Here is a 14,971-nt window from a genome sequence, read left to right as displayed (position 1 = left end):
GAAATGCAACAGATTTTTGGACATTTATTTTATATCCAACTCTGCTGAATTCATGTCTAATAATTTTTTTGGTGGAGTTTTTGGGTTTTCTACATAGAGTATCCTGTCATCTGCAAATAGTGAAAGTTTGATTTCTTCCTTGCTGGTTTATACGCCCTTTATTTCTTTTTCTTGTTTTATTGCTGAGGTTAAGACTTCCAGTTCTTTGTTAAATAACAGTGGTTAGAGTGGACATCCCTGTCTTGTTCTTGACTGTATAGGAAAAGCTCTGTTTTTCCCATTGATAATGATGTTAGCTGTGGGTCTTTAGTATGTGAACTTTATGATGTTGAGTTATGTTTCCTCTATCCCTACTTTGTTGAGGGTTTTAAGTGTATTTTTGTGCAACCTCAGGGAAACTTTGGAAATGCATACATTTTAATGTTTTAAGACTTTTTCATAATTTAATGTGAAATTATGATCCTCTTTTTAGTTTTTTTTATACCTTATGATTCTGTGATAGCTTTCATCATATGTAAATAGATAAATAGACATAAATACAAACATACATTTATACCATATGGGTCATGTGTACATAGTTCTTGAAATAAAATACATTTGAAATATTAAAATGTGGAATGTTAAACAGCTCTAGCACACCATCTCTCCAACATTACTCAGACAATTACTGTTTATTCACAGAAAAGTAGTACAAAATTTTATCTCTTTATGAGATGATCTTAATTTCTCTAGCAACATACATATATGTATCCATATACAGAGACAAATGCCAGAACGTATAAGACATCTGTTAAATGTAATATGGGAGTGAAGGGTAGGAGGAAAAATCTGGTTGTTGGAAGAAACTGTTCTTCCAGGGATGTGTAGTCATAACAGATCTCTGGACACTGATTCATAAGGAATAGGTTGAGAATGTTAGCAAGTTTCCCAAGGAAATGGGAAAATTTTGTGACAAAATAAAATGTATTTTCAAAGGCTTAGAACATGGATTTGAAAGCCCATGGGTTTCTGCTGTTAAGAGAATGTCATACAGTGATTGGAAGAATAAGAAAAAGGTATTTGTCATCACTATAATGATACTCTGAAAAATGTTTGACACTTTGCATGTATTAAAAAATAATGGTGGTTCAAGGTAATTTACTTTTTGCTCATAGAACTTTTGAAAAATCAAATGAGTTTCTTCGTAAAGTCATGTGTTCTTTAATTTTGGAAAGGTCCTGAAGAATCCAACTATTTCTTGAACATGTTATTTAGGATATTCCAGCACTAGAAATTTGGGACTTTAAATGAAACTTTAAAAAGATTTCATCAGAAAATTCTTCCATACCTGGGTATCTGAATGGATCAGGATTTGGAATGGGGAATATTGTTTCCAGTGAAATCTCCTAAAATTGTGCCTGCCAAGTGGCTTTTTTTTAACTGAAGTATAATTAACATACAGAGTTATATTAGTTTCAGGTGTATAATGTTTTGAAAATTGTATACATTTCTCAGTGTTCATCAAGATAAGTGTACTTTAATTCTCTATATATTTCACCCATCCCCCTTTTCATCTCCCCTCTGGCAACGACCAATTTGTTCTCTGTATTTAAGCATTCATTATTTTTGTTTATCTCTTTTTTGTTTATTCATTTATTTTGTTTCTTAAGTTGTATATATGATGAAATTATGTGGTATTTGTTTCTGAATGACTTATTTCACTTAGCATTGTACCCTCTAAATCCATCCACTTTGTTGCAGATGGCAAGATCTCATTCTTTTTTTTTTTTTATGGCTAAGTAGTATTATTCTCTCTGTGTACACACACACACACACACACACACACACACACACACACACACTCATATTTTTTATCCATTCATTAAGGATGTTATATAGGCTGTTCCTATATCTGGCTATTGTAAATAATACTGTGATATCATAGGGGTGCATGTATGTATCTTTTCAAATCAGTATTTTTTATTTTCTTTGGGTAAACACCAGGTAGTGAATTTTTTTATTTGAATTTAGGCCAGATAGAGAGTTCCAATCACTGGTAGCCTAAAAATAATATCTATCTTGTATTGTGTTTTAGGGATTGACAAATGTATGTAAATGACCTTGCAACATGCCTTGTACATAGGTAGAAATTTTACCCATTGTTACTATATAATAGTATTTTGCAAGCTGGAATATAGCAGTTTATTATAAATATGCAAAGTTTCTGAATAGTAATTGAGCATTTTGCCTTGATAAAATCATTCTGATCATAATAGAGTAATATAGACATAGTGGTACAGGTTATAATAGATTAAGATAAGTTTCATTGCCCAGGTTGGTTCTGGTTGTTTGCATATTATCTCTTAAAAATAATTCCCAGGGTAAGAGTCTGCTTTATTTTATGTTAAATGAATTATTCCTAAAAGCAGAATGTAGAAGAAAAAACTTTCTCTTAACATAAGATCACAGTGTAGTTTAAGTGTATTGAATTCTTTTTTCCATTTTTTTTTCTTTATTTTTTGGGAAGTTATTTAACATACAAAATAGGTTGTGGCTCCATATGTGGCATTTGTAGCAGCTGTTTTGTTGCTTTTATTCCATTGCATCTGTGCTAGGAAGTTTCTAAACACATTTACTATATCTCACTTCAACCTCTACTGTTATACCTTATACTTTTTTTTGGGGGGGGGGGTGCGGAAGGATCTTAGTGAGCATACACACCCATTAACCCCTCATAAATCAATCTAGACTATGAATATGTTAATACCATGGGGACAACCCTTGACTAATGGGCAGTACGAGTCAGTGGACAATTGCTCTGGTTCTCAATCATTCCAGAACACCTTCTATTGTGCCTTCTCCACAGATCTTCAGATGGTCCTCATTGAATGCATAGTTATATATTGCTATATAACAAATTGCCCCCCCCCCCACTAAGTCCAGTGGCTTAGAACAGCAAGCATTTATTATCTCACCATTTCTGTGATTCAGGAATTTAAGAGTGGCTTATCAGGGTGATTCTAGCTCAGGATCTTTCATTAGGTTGCAGTCAAGTCATTAGCTGGGTGAGTCATATGAAGGACCTGTATGGAGCTAAAGGTCCTCTTCCAAGTACACTCATGTGATTGTTGACCAGAGAATTTACTTCTTCTCCATACGGCCTTTTTCATAGATACTTGAGTATCTTGACATAGCAGTTGGCTTGCCTGAGAGAACCAAAGAGAGAAGAATGAGGAAGCCACACTTTGACCAGATGCTGGCTACACCTTAGCAATGAATTATGAAGTAGAGCCTACACTCGATGAGACAAGAATTAGGATCTTTGGGGGCGCCTGGGTGGCTCAGTCGGTTAAGCGGCCGACTTCGGCTCAGGTCATGATCTCACGGTCCATGAGTTCGAGCCCCGCGTCAGGCTCTGTGCTGACAGCTCAGAGCCTGGAGCCTGTTTCAGATTCTGTGTCTCCCTCTCTCTGACTCTCCCCCGTTCATGCTCTGTCTCTCTCTGTCTCAAAAATAGATAAATGTTAAAAAAAAAAAAAGAATTAGGATCTTTGCTTTGAAAAGGATGAACAGTTTTAAAACCACTACAGTGGGACTGAGCACCATTACACATAGTGGCAAAGAACTAAATAGTACATTCCTAGATGACTCTCTTACGTCCCTGTTTCATTTTCCCTACTTCTTCATTGTTGCTTATTTGCATCACCTCCCAAATAAGCAGCCTGTGTTTAAGTCCTTGTCTCAGTTTCTGCAGGTAGAGCATCCTAAATCAAAACAACTTAGTAGTCTGAAACTTAAATAAACTCTCAAGAGTCAAATATGAAGCAATGTTTAATTGAAAACTTATATGAAATAAAATAATTCATTGTGAGTTTTGTGCATTCATAATCACTGAGAGAGTTGTAGTTATTATTGCTTCCTTTTATCTAAATTATTTTGCTCTCCATATATATAATTTCAGCAGCTATTTAGACAATATTCTGATTTGTAAAGTGGTCTCACAAAACTTAGATTTTTGTTGTAATAATTGCCTTCAGGGAATATTCTCTTAATTTGTATGCATAATTAATAGTAAATGACAATAGAAGTAATCAAGATAAAAGTAAAAATGTTAAAAATGGCCTTCAGGATTCATAATTTAGGAAATACTAATAAAAGTACTTATTTTTCATATTAATTAGGATTATACTTTATGCAATTTACTTAAGGCTATAATAAAATTAAGTTAAACATTTACAAATACATATAATAATTCAGATTTCTGTCTATCACCATTTCTGCAACAAATCAATCACAGGAGTTTAAAATTCCTATGTTTTTAAATATTTAGAAGATACAGTATGCTCAAATGAATAGTACAGAAAATAAGTAACATAGCCTAATATCTTTTGAACAAATGATCAAGGCCATTGTGTTCAGGTCATTGGTTTTGCCTACTCACTAGGATATCCCCAACTTTTCAACGTGGTGTTCCTGTTGTGTTTCCCAGGAATTAGGTTGTTTACTATATCAAAATATTGATATAAGCAAAAGGAGCAAATAAAATCAATGTGTGAATCCATAGTCATTCACATGAATATATTAAGCAAAAATATTTGGATTCCTAGATCTAATTCAGTTATATAACCATTTCAGTTCCAGTCTAATTACCTAATATATCATCCAGGACTAAGAAGGCATCAGAACACAATGATAAGAGAGATGTAAAATAATTTTATTTTGTCTTATTTTGTCTATGGTTATTCTCCAGAAGTGTGGTTATTTATATGAAAATAAGCCAACAATTCCAGAATGTGTGACTTTTTGACTAAGATATAAGTAAATACACAAAATTAAGCAGAGCATATGAATTCCTAATAACTAAGTGCAATCAGTTATGTAACCTGTAAAGGAAATATCTAACATTCAGAGGGATAGATATTACATATTTTGGTATATTCTATATATTTCATATTTTTAATTTTTTTAATGTTTTTTTTTTTTATAGAGACAGAGCACTAGTGAGGGAGGGGCAGAAAGAGAGGGAGACACAGAGTATGAAATAGGTTCCAGGCTCTGAGCTGTCAGCATAGAGCCTGACGTGGGGCTTGAACTCATGAGCTGGGAGATCATGATCTGAGCTGAAGTCAGACACTTAACCAACTGAGCCACCCAGGCACTCCATAATTTTGTATATTCTAAAGCAAATGGATTTATGTAAGGTTGTCACTAATTATTAGAGGGAAAAAAAGTAGATCACAGAAAAGAACTGTGAGAATTCTGAAATTGTATGAAGTGATTTATTTGCATATTTGATAGTTTTTAGCTATTCTAACTTGAGAATTATTGGCTTCAGCAAGGTTCCAGATATTGAATAAATGATCAGCTTCTGAGCATTTGTAGTTAATATTTTAATGTTGATGCTCTGCAAATGCAAAAAAAGATGCTAAAATATGGTTGCTTCCTTAATAGTTATTAAACAACATCCTACTAAATTATGGTATTCAAATCTGGCAAATGGAATATTAGAGATCGTGACTATACTACTTTCTAAATTGGAAAGTAAATATTTTGAAGTAAAATAAGAGTTTAATAATGTAAGTTGAATTAAGTCTTATTAAAACTCAATTGTAACACATCTCAACTAAAAAGAAAAAGGTTTGAATAGAACTGATTGTGTGGGAGGGAGGGAAATTCAGTTTTTAAATACTACTTGTTATTTCTTACCGCATGGGATGATACCAGGCATTATTTTATTTGTTTTATATGTTTGCAGACTTTGTTATGTGCCTCAGAGTTTAACTTGATTAATTCCCCAAGTGGTTATTTTGGTGTGGTGGAATCCATAGAGATCCCCACAAACAAGAACAATAACAGACATGGATTATGTTTCACTCTGTTTAAGAGAGAAGAACAGGAACATAATGGGATAGAAATACCACAATGTTGATCTTAGTAAATGTGAAATAAAAATAGCCATATCAAAAGGACAGTATCTACAACTTCAGTGGGATCTGCAGGAAGAGCTTGTTCAAGAGGTAGTGACCAGCAGAGTGCTTATAGAAGAGTGGCCAGGCAAGGTTGTTAACAAAATAGCTACAAACCATACTTAATGATTCTATTTGCAACTTGTCTCCAACAGGTGATGAAGTAGTATTTCCCAATTTGAATCATCATTTGAGGGTAGCTCCTACCACTTGTTAATAGAAGTCCAAACTAACTTTTTTGCACCAAGTACTCAATGCAAGTATGATATTGTGTCTCTATGAAAGTTTCTTTTGAGTTCTCATTAAAATAAATTTGCTTTCAGTGTTTTAAATTGCTATGCTTCATAATTAATTTGTGTTTTATGGCCTTTCCCCTAGTTTTGTAGATCAAGTCTTGCGTTAAAAACTCGATGTGACAGTTTCATAATTTAGTAGTTTCTTACTAGTGTTTTAAAAGACTTTTTTAGCAGTTTTAGGTTCACAACAAAATGCAGAGGAAGATACGGAGATTTCCCATATTTCCCATACACCTTCTGCCCCCACGCATGCATGGTCTCCCCCATTATTAGCATCACTCACCAGAATGGTAGATTTGTTATCAAGGATGAACCTACATCGACACATCATAATCACCCAAAACTATAGTTTACCGTAGGGCTCACACCCAGCATTGTATATTCAATGGTTTAAATATATATGTGTGTGTCTGTGTGTGTGTGTGTATAATGGATATATATATCCGTTATATGGATATACACTCAGCGTTGTATGTTCAATGATTTAAATATATATATGACATATAAATATATTCAATATACATACAGATAATATATATTCAATATATATGGATATATATCCATATATCCATTATAATATGCAGAATATTTTCACTGCCCTAAAAATCCTCTGTACTCTGCCTGTTCATCCCTTCTCTCCCTCCCCATCACTGGCAACCAACTGATCCTTTTATTCTACTCATAGTTTTGCCTTTTCCAGAATGTCATAGAGTTGAAATCTTACAATACATAGCCTTTTTGGATTAGCAATATGCATCTAAATTTCCTGCATGTCTTTTTATAGCTTTATACTCTTTTTTGCAGTACTGAATAATATCCCATTGCTGTAAATAGGCCTTTAATAATGTGATTAAGTGTGGGAAGAGGGGAAGCATTCCATAGTCCTATGACTAGGGTCAGTCTTTTGGTGAGTATGTCTCTGGACTGTGAACTTCACAAGTGTTTCTCAGATCACATAGGTGAGATGGAATGGCTAGAGTGGGATGGAGTCGGGTATTTCCCTTTCCCCACATGGAAGGCTAAAATTAATTGGAGTTTGGTATTTCCCTTCCATAGGTGAGTTAGGTTCTGATAATACCCCAGCAAGGTAGACTCTTGTTAGCTATCTTCTCCTGAGGGCAGCCCTTATTAAGAACAATGTTCTGGGGGTGCCTGGTGGCTTAGTCATTTATGTGTCTGACTCGTGATTTCTGCTCAAATCATGATCTCATGGTTTCTGGGATCAGGCTGAGCATCAGGCTCTGTGCTGGGCGTGGAGCCTGCTTGGGATTCCCTGTTTCCCTCTATCTGTGCCCCTCCCTTGCTCCTACTCTCTCTTTCTCTCAAAGATAAATAAATGAACATTTAAAAAAAAGCAGAATGTTCTGGTGTATTTCAACATGGTAACTTTCCCCCCCTTCCCTTGTCAGAAGCAGGAGGAGGTTTTTCTCTGATATTTACTGTTGGAACGTGGTCAGGCTTCTGGGGGTAAATCTCAAAATATTGTGGGACCTTCGTATGACTCAGTCCCTGAACAATTTTCTCTCTCAGACTTGTTCCACACCAAGCCTCTAGCAATGCATCAATTAAAGCTCAAGCTTTCTTCTCAGGCTCTGGTGCCCATCTCAATTTCCTTGTGTGAGTCTCTATGCCAGTAACCCAGGACTCCCTGTATTCCCCTGTCTCTTCAGTGTTGGGATCATTGTTTTGCCCCATTCCCTCCCTCTCTTGTGGACCAGGAATAGTTTAATTTTTCAGTCTGTTCAGCTTGTTATTTTTTAGGACAGAGGTGTATTATTAGTTCTTTAATACATCTTTTTGTATAAACAAACCAGGTACATCATTTCAATATTTCAGAAATCCCATTAAGATGTTTCTGAGGTAAATAGATATATTTGAGATTAAATTACCTATAACAGCAATAAACATAGCTCAATTATTTGATATATTAAGCATTATTCTTAGTCATGGTATAAATATTTTTATAGAGTATAGGGCTAAAAACTTATGCATTTCTATATTTTAAAGATGGGTGGGGAGCCTGGGTGCCTCAGTTGGTTGAGCATCCAACTCTTGATTTTGGCTCAAGTTATAGTCCCAGAGTCATGGGATCAGGTCCCACACTGAGCCTGGAGCTTGCTTGAGATTCTCTCTCTTTCTCCCTCTGCCCCTCTTCCCCTCCCCCCTCTCCCATTCTCTCTCTAAAACAAAAAACAAAACAGTAAGAGGATGTATAGAATCTTTTCATTATTCAAGCTAAGAATATAAAGATGACACAACCTTGCAAAAAGAGTAAAAGTTTAATGATAAAAGTTTAAATTAAAATTATAAGCCATTTGCAGATTACAAGAAGAGGACTGTATTCAAGCCTGAAATCAACAAGTGGGGATCATGCCAGGAGAGCAAGCCTGGTTTAACATTCATAAACCAATCTATGTAATTAATTAATCATATTCACAAATAATTTAAAAAACATATAATCATATCAGTCATATTAGCATATCATGTATCATTTGACCATGTGATATTAACAGATGAATAAGAAAAACCATAAATTATAATATTAGATGCACAGAAATCATCTGAGAAAAGTCAAAGTTCATTCATGATAATGGCTGTCAAAAAACTAAGAATTAGTAGGAACTTCCTTAACGTAATAAAATATTTACAGATAGGACAAGAAGAAATTGATCTGTCTTTATTCACAGATGGTATAATTGTCTTTGTGGGATACTCCAAAGAATCTCTTTTTTTTTTTTTTTTTTCCAAAAACCACCCCTGGAACTAATAAGATGCTTTAACAAGTTTGCAAGATATAAGGTATACAAAAATCAATTGCTTTCTAGCAATGAACATTGGTATATTGGAAAGAAAGAAACAAAAAACAAATACCACTTACAAAACAACCATCCCAAAATAAAAGACTTATGTATAAATCTAACAAAATACCTATAACATCTGTATGTGGAAAACTGCAAAACACTCATGAAATAAACATGATCTAATAAATTGAGATATATTTCTTATTCACAATCTAAGTAAGTGGAGAAATGTTTATTCACTTATTCTGAGAGAGAGAGAGAGCATGAGCTGGGGAGGGGCAAAGAGGGAGAGAGAATCTCAAGCAGGATCCACACTATCAATACAGAGCCCAATATAGGGCTTGAACCCATGAACCATGAGATCATGACCTGTGAAATCAGGAGTCAATGCTTAACTGACTGAGCCACCCAGGCACCCCAATGGAGAAATATTTCTTACTAATTAGAACACTCAATATTTTTAAGATGTTATTTCTCCCCAACTTGTTTTCTCCCCGACTTGATCTATAGATTAAAAACAATACCACTCAAATCTCAGCAAAGTTTATATACATAATAAGGCTTATTATATATACATATAGTTGTATATATTCTTCCTTAAGCTAGGAATGCATATACATATGATATATATATTTTTACATATATATACACACATATACATATACATATATATACACACACATATAGATATACATATATATATATTAAATGAACCAAGTTTCTTTTTAATTTTATTTGCAAAAGGCAGTAAAAACATATATACAGGACATATGAAATTCCAATGCCATCAGTAGGACCCACCTCCTGCAGTTTACCAGTGTGGAATCTTCGCCAAAGGCTGGTCTGCAAACAGGGAGGCAAGCAGGATGAAAGCATTCCTTTGATTGCTAGAATTTCTCGCAATAATAATAATAATTAAGGGAACCTTCCTTTAGTTGGATACTGCATAAATAGGCAACACAGCTAATCAAAATGTAAACATATGGTTTTCTGACACCGGTATAGCAATTCAAAACTAGTTGCAACCAGAATAATTTCTAAGTTATCCTACTATAGGGATTCTTGCACTCTGCTACATGATCCCTATGAATCTTCTCCCAGTCATCATCTTCTCGAACTTAATCAAATGTCTCAGGGTGTAATTTGTCTTTGGGGTATTCTTCAAAGTAACTGTGAACATATTTTCCCACAAACCACCCTGTGTATTCTTCAGGCATCTTGCATCCCAGGCCATTATATTGTACGTTGTAGTGGTGCTTTAGCCAGTAGTAGAGGTAGTGGATATTGTAGTCACATTTCCAAGGGTATCTCTGAGCCACAAGAGTTGCAAAAAATACAAGTCTTCTAATACACCACAATCATAGTTTTGTAGACTTTTGTTTGATAATTCTAACTCTTCTAAATGTGTGAATCCTAAAAAAGCACCAGTATCTATGAATTCAATACCATTGCTGCTGAGGTTTAATTTTTTTAGCTCATGAATATCTTCAAACTCCTTGGGTCAAAGCTGGTTGATTTCATTGTATGACAAGTCAAGTTTAACAATATCTGGAGGGATGTTGTTTGGAACTTTCTTCTACTCTTTCTGTTTGCAGTCCAGCGTTTGTATGGGAAACATGTAATTGTAGCGAAGAGAAGAGTCTACCTCGGGCTTGATGACTGGGGGTCTCCCTGACATTGGGGTTTCAGGTCTAATTGTTCCCTTTCTTCTTCATTTCATAACTGTTCAAGGTTTATCTGCAGCAGCTTTTGATTTTTAGATCTTGTGGGCTTTCACACTTGGTGTAGTTCCCCAAATCCGGGTTTCTTGGAATCTGCAACATTGAAATAAGCATTTCCATCTCATAAGTACATGCCACAGGTTGTCATATATATATGATAGATAGATAGATAGATAGATAGATAGATAGATAGATAGATAGATGAGTGATAGCAAGTTCCCCTCTAAAATTTAAAAATACCAAATCCATGACACCAAAGTAATGTGTGATCATGGGCTGATTAGTCATTAGTCCTTCGAGATGTCCCATTTGAGATAATAGTAGGATTGGAGTAAAGAATTGAAATGGTCCCAAAATAGGAATCAGATGCCAGGTAGAGTTCCAGTATAGAAACCCCCATGTTGAGATGAGCCCGGGGCAAGAAGAGGTACATGTTCAAGCAAGGATTGCTGGTTTCTCCAGGCTAGGTGATAATATACATGTTCAAGGAACAATACACACACACACACACACACACACATACATATATATGTCTCATCTGTATGTCATATATATGACATATATATGTCATATATATTTGTCTCATATATATGTCATATATGTCTCATATGTATGTCATTTATGACATATATATAACATATATATCATATATATTTCATGTATACATGTCATATATATATATATTTCACATTCCTACATTCCATTTTCAGAGATTAAACATTGAGAAACCTTGTTCACATGCATAACTATAGGGAAACAGAAGGAGGTTGTTTTTTTTTTAAGTTTATTTATTTTGAGAACGGGGGGAGGGGCAGAGGGAAACTCCCAAGCAGGTTCAGCACCAGCTCAGACCCCACATGGTAATGGAACTCACAGTGAGATCACCACATGAGCTGAAATCAAGAGCCAGCCAGATAACCAACTCAGCCACCCAGGCACCCCTAGAAGGAGTTTTATTATACCAATATCACTCAGTTCTTTAAATGCCTTCCAACAAATCTGCCAAAAATCACACCTTTATCAGCAACCAAAGAACCTGTTTTAATGATCTTTCATCTAACAGACTGTTAGCTACTCCTTCAGTTTTCTCTCAAGACAATATATATATGAAATATATATAATATATATATGAAATATATATATTATATATATGAAATATATATATTATATATATGTGAAATTTATCACGTAGCCTTGAGAAACCAGCCATCCTTGCTTGAACGTTTACCTCTTCTCACTCCCGACCATCTCAACATGGGGTTTCTATACTGGAACTAAATATATATATATATATATATATATATATATATATATATATACACACACACACACACACACACATATACACACACACATATATATGTATATAAAACTGTATATGTATATTACTGTACATAAAACAGATTTGCATACATATATATAATAAAATAATGGTCTTACATTATTTTATTATATATATGTATGCAAACCTGTTTTATGTACAGTAATTGGCTGTATCAAATAATCATACCAAAGCCTTGTACTGGTAATCTTCCTCAGATAGGTTCAAGTGAAATTCGGCATTTGTGTACTTCGTGGACTACCATACTTGAGACTTCGTTTCTGATTTTAGTTTTCAGGCCATGCACACAATTCAAAATATACACAAACTGGGTTAAGGCAATAGAAGTGGGCTGAAATAAAGCATGGGATTTGGAACAAGTAAACTGTGTATTTTGATTGCGTTAGAGCCACAATGTGACCAGCAAGTGCTGTGCATGTCTCAGGGCTCTTTTACTGTAGTGTCAGGGGCTTCTGAACATCTATGGTGATTGCGTGGCGGGTGGACAAACAGTGTATATGACCTGCTGGACGCTTAGCTGAGGGCTCATTTCTTCTCTACCTCTCTTTTCTTGGATTCTTGTTTCAGTCTGTCATCACCAAGGCAGCCTGGATTGCATCTTCGCCAGGATGGAACAGTGCAGCTTCATGAGGGGAAGGCAGAGCTCCTCGGCAATGTCTGTGTTCTTGATGGTCAGGGCTTCCTCCACCGTCTTCCCTTTTACCCATTCTGTGGCTAATGACCTGGAGGCAGTTGCAGAACCACAGCCAAATGTTTTAAACTTGGCATCCACAGTCGTCCCTTTTTCATCTACTTGAATCTGTAATTCCATCCAGTCACCACATGCTGGAGCTCCCACCAATCCATATCCAACATTTTTTGATGTCTTGTCAAGGGAGCGCACATTACTCGGATTTTCACAGTGATCAACAACTGTCTTGTGATAGAGCCGGGTGGGAGCCGACAGCTGCCAAGCAGACAGATGCGGGCTTCAGAGCGGCAGGGCGGACCCTGCCCGCCTCAGAAGGCCGGCTCCAACCGCCGCCGTCTTGTGGGCTTGCGCCTGCACAGGCTAAGCAGAAGACAGTTGTGTTTTTTGTTTGTTTCTTTGTTCACGATTTTTGGTTTAAGTAAACACTTTTCCTGGTTCACACTGTTTCGTAGGGACTGTTTGAAACTAGACACATTCTTAATTCCCCATGGACTATACATACCTTTATTACCCCAATTGCAAACAACTAAAAAACAAAATAATTTAAGCCTGTTGTCCTTGCCGGAAACAACATTTGTATGACATAGACTCCACACAAGAACTTCATAGTCATAGCTTCTCTGCCATTCAACAGAGTCCGTCTGTAGTCCCTCATGGTAATGTAGGGAAAATACCAACAAAGCACAACAGATGGGATGCAGAGAGGCATACACACGGACCTGAGGACCTCGCACAGCAGTCATGAGCATGTGCTGAGGAGGACAGCCATTCCCACTGGCATGTTACTTTGCAGACCAAGGAAAGGACAGGCAGGCGATCAAATCAAATCCCTTGTTTTCAGGGAGCTATGTCTGTTGATAGTACTCGCTAGTGCATTCATATTATTCAGTCCTACAGTGGCTCCCATCAGCCCTTGCAGAGTCAGAAGAGAGGTCAGAGAATTCATGGCTGCACCAGCACTGGAGTTGGGGGTTGAAGCAGCCACTGGACTTACGAGGGCTCCTGGGGTGCTGCTCGTGGTGGACAAAGGGTTTGCTTGGTAGTGGTGGCTGAGGTCTGGGCCTTAGCCACTGCTGCTGCCATCATCGCCAGGTTCTGTAACTGCAGGGCATTCATACCAGCCATCTGCTGAATGCCACTGAACGCATCCAGGTTGCTGGAGGAGGTGGCCTGCTGCAGAGGTGCCAGGTACTGTGGGGTGAGTCCGCCCATACTTGTCAGGTTCCCCCAGGTGGCAGTGTTGAACTGTTGCATCTGCTGTGCCAGCTGCTGTTGGAGGCACCTTTGCTCTTTGTCCTTCAGAGTGTCTGCGAACTTGACTACGACGGGTGAGGAGCAGCCCTCCATGGTCTGAGACTGATGCATGGCTTTGATTGCATTCTGTGCCATTGCCCTTATAGAAAATGTGACAAACGCACAGCCTCGACTCAGCCCGTCGGTCCCGGGACAATCTGGCATTTTTCTATCTGGCCAAATGGAGAAAATATCACTGATATCATTCTCATTACATTTCTTCGAAACCATTCCTACAAACAATTTTCGGTCTTCCATGGCGTCTGACTTTTCGCTATCTGCAGGTTTCAACTGAATGGGATGATATATCCCAGGTAAAGTTTTAATATTGTGCAGTGCATTCTGGGCCTCAAGTGCAGTTTTTCTTGTTTAAAATGTTACCAAACAACAACCTTTACTCTGGGGAGGGTTCTGACTCCAGTCGGGGAGGACATTGATCTGGTAGATGGCTCCATAAGGCTCAAAAAGTTCTCCCAGCTTCTTTTCCAACCAGGACCGGGGATCTGTCCAACAAACTTCTTAATGGGATCTGGGTCTCGTTGGTCTGAGTGACCCAAAGCACTTTTCATCTGTTGGCTGTACTGTTAATTCTGTCAGGAATTAGCAGGCAGCCCTCAACCATCTTGTCAGGAAGAAAATCCAGCTTGAAGGCAGAAGTTATGTGCTCAGCGCGTGCTCTGCGCTCTGGTGCAGGATGGGGGGGGGGGACGGGGGCTTTTTTTTTTTGTAAATTATCCAAAATGATTTCTTTATTGAGTTTACATAACTACATAGACTTCACAGTTCTATGGCATATTTATATTTAGCTACAGTCACAAATACATTTTAACATTCACAATGATGAGCATCACCATCACCATTCCAATAAACAAAACTTATGTA

The 14,971-nt window shown here is 36.7% G+C and overlaps 3 pseudogenes; all 3 read right to left on the bottom strand.

The window, feature by feature from the left end:
- Positions 1 to 9,999: 9,999 nt before the first annotated feature.
- LOC121030035 (leucine-rich repeat-containing protein 17-like) lies at positions 10,000 to 10,907 on the bottom strand (annotated as a pseudogene).
- A 1,575-nt stretch (positions 10,908 to 12,482) lies between these two features.
- On the bottom strand, positions 12,483 to 13,451 carry LOC121030034 (iron-sulfur cluster assembly enzyme ISCU, mitochondrial-like; annotated as a pseudogene).
- Positions 13,452 to 13,613: 162 nt separating this feature from the next.
- LOC121030033 (CUGBP Elav-like family member 2) lies at positions 13,614 to 14,738 on the bottom strand (annotated as a pseudogene).
- Between the last annotated feature and the right edge of the window lie 233 nt (positions 14,739 to 14,971).

This window comes from Herpailurus yagouaroundi, unplaced genomic scaffold (assembly GCF_014898765.1).
Source record: "Herpailurus yagouaroundi ecotype Mexico unplaced genomic scaffold, PumYag 139, whole genome shotgun sequence".
Classification (NCBI taxonomy): domain Eukaryota; kingdom Metazoa; phylum Chordata; class Mammalia; order Carnivora; family Felidae; genus Herpailurus; species Herpailurus yagouaroundi.
Note: the sequence above shows the minus strand (reverse complement) of the source record. Positions and strands in the feature narration are given on the sequence as shown.